The sequence below is a fragment of the Orycteropus afer genome, unplaced genomic scaffold, assembly GCF_000298275.1.
Source record: "Orycteropus afer afer isolate SDZICR_OR568_19922 unplaced genomic scaffold, OryAfe1.0 scaffold00354, whole genome shotgun sequence".
Lineage (NCBI taxonomy): Eukaryota > Metazoa > Chordata > Mammalia > Tubulidentata > Orycteropodidae > Orycteropus > Orycteropus afer.
The window spans coordinates 2,778,581-2,781,320 of NW_006921941.1; the positions used below are offsets into that span (position 1 = coordinate 2,778,581).

At 41.6% G+C, this 2,740-nt stretch overlaps 1 protein-coding gene across 1 annotated transcript in view; it reads right to left on the bottom strand.

Annotated features, from left to right (window-relative positions):
- LOC103207127 (retinol dehydrogenase 12-like) overlaps window positions 1–2,740 on the bottom strand; it is a 23,636-nt gene that overhangs the window by 15,546 nt on the left and 5,350 nt on the right. The window lies entirely within an intron of this gene.

Sequence of the window (2,740 nt, forward strand, 5' to 3'; positions counted from 1 at the left end):
GTTTTCCAGTAATACCAGACAGTGTTTCACTGCTATTCATAAGGTTTTCACTGGCCAATTCTTTGAGAAGTGGATAGCCTCTTCCTTCTTCCAAGTCTGTCTTAGTCTAGAAGCTCCACTGAAACTTACCCACCATACATAACCCTATTGGCATTTGAAACACTGGTGGCATAGCCTCCAGTCTCACAACAACACACAAGCCACCACACTATGACAAACTGACAGACAAGTTTGTCTCTCTTAGTTGTTCCAAACTGCTCCACTCCAGCTTCCCAGCCTTCCCTAGCTGTTTGTTTTAGCCCTCAGCTGGCTCGTGCCACTTCCCAGAAAACTGCTAGAGAGTTTAATATATATATACAAAAGACTATTAGTGGTTACCAAGGATAGGATAGAGGGGGAAAAGGGAAGCTTTTGTTTATGGGGCATTAAGTTTACACTAATGGTGGTGGAATATTTTTTAAAAGGATAGCAATAATGGTGGCACAACATGAAAAATGTCATTAATATCCCTGAGCTGTAAGTGTGAAAGTTGTTATGTTGGTGAATGTCTTAGTATGTATGTTTTTACCACAATAAAAATTAAATAATGACCAGCTGTAACTTCAAAGTTTTTTTGTGTGTGTGTGTATGTGTTTTGTTTTGTTTTTGTTTTTTAATTCTCTGTTCTGCTTTTTCCCTATTTTTTAAAAAATCTATATAAACCACTGGTCTATCTTTGTAAGGGGACCACATTTCTAGTTGCATTAGAAACTATGCTGCCCAATTCACAAATCTATAAATCAAATAAAAGCCTGAATTATAATATTGGTAAAAAAAAAAAAAATTTGGACACCTAGATCTCATAGAAAGGCGCTCTGGTAGCATAGTGCCTAAGGCACTTGACTGCTAACCAGAAGGCTGGCAGTTCAAACCCACCAGCCACTCCTCGGAAAGAAGATGGGGCAATCTACTTCCATAGTGATACTGCCTCAGAAACCCAAGGAGGGGTCGCTTTGAGTTGGGTCCGACTTGACGGCACGTAACAACAACAACAGATCTCATAGGAACTCCCACCTGTGTTGAGTTCACTAAGCCACTCTGCCAATCAGACAACCCTGTGCCTCTCCAGTCCTAGGCTCCCTGCCCAAAAGCACCAGCCATGCTGAGCTGGGGAGGGTAGTGGGGTGATAACTCACAGTGAACCTCTGTTCTCTTGTTGTCCATGTGATAGTGTTTTGGTTACCTAGTGCTGCTCTGACAGGAATATACCACAAATGGGATGGCCTTAACAAACAGGAGTTTATTCTCTCACAATTTGGAGGTTTTAAGCTCAAGTGCCAGGCTCTAGGGGCTGTGTGAAAGCCCCTCAACGTTGGGCTTAGCTCTGCCTCTTGCTCCTGGCCCACTGAAGCTAGAGGCATCTCTTTACTCAGGCAGCTAGTGGATGCTAAGGATAACAAGCCAAAGGTCAACAAATAAAATGGCACAGTCCCCATGTTACCAAACCACATGGCAGGCCATTCATTCAAGTCCATTTTAAGTCCCAAGGTCAGCAGAGCGTAGCAGGCTGCTGAACAATGACATGGCTACATGCAGGGTCCAAGTGTGCCATAAGCTAGAGACCATTCCCAAAGCTGTTTCTTATATACTAGAAGCAGACCACATCCCTAAGGCAGCTGCTCACAGTAGATTCCACCATGGAGTTGATTACCACATGGGGAATACTACGTCCAGCTGCCCAGACACTCAACCAGGCCTAGCCAAGTTGACACACAAACTTAACCACCACAGAGAGCTTATTGCTTCAGTATTCCCCTTGATCTTCCATCCTTTTGATTGCTAACCTGAGTTCTGAGATTATTGTTTTAATCAAGTTTTACTTATTTTCTATGGTAGAAAATAGGTACCCCTATTTTTTGTAGGGGTATAGAAACATGAAACTGATTACACCCCTATCTTACTCCACTTACCTCTGGTGTTGTCAGTTTTTGTGAAAGGGAAAATATTCATAATTATAAACACACAGAATTTTGTCTTGCTCTTTGTTTACTTTTTAGCTGGGGCTAAATTAATTATTAAAGAATACATGAAGCCTTGGAAACAGCAGCTACCTTTCATGAAGAGAAGGGGTTGATGATGTACCAGGTGAGAAAGAACTTTTTTGTTTTTGTTTTGTTTAACTGCATACCTTTTATAAACAGTATAGGTTTTGCACTTTGGATATATATTACCTAATGGAAAGTTCCTTTTCTTTTAAAGAAGTTATTACACAATCCAAGGGAAAATGTGCCTACTACCCAACCCCCAAGCAGGGGTCCAAACCTCTTCATCAGACTGAGCCTCCTTAAAGACTTGGACCCAAGGCAGTGATGTGCACATCTACATACTGGTGGATCCAGAGCTCTTGGAAAGAAGGAGCTCCACCTTCTTCTTCTGTTCCTAATGCCCTGGTGCCTCACCCCCTCGAGAAACATTTGTTAAAATAACTGGCTCCACCTAGAGCAGTCTATAATTTTAATATCCTGCCCATCAAAATCCTAATAACCTTATTTCAGAAATACAAAAGCCAGTCCTTAAATTTATATGGAAGGGCAAATTACCCCCAAATATCTAAAATAATCTTGAAGAAGAAAGGAGGAAGTATCACACCTCCTGATTTCAAAATACACTTGTTGTTGTTGTTGTTGTTGTTGTTATGTGCTGTCGAGTCAGCCCTGACTCATAGTGACCCCTCTTTGGGTTTCCAAGGCAGTATCACTAC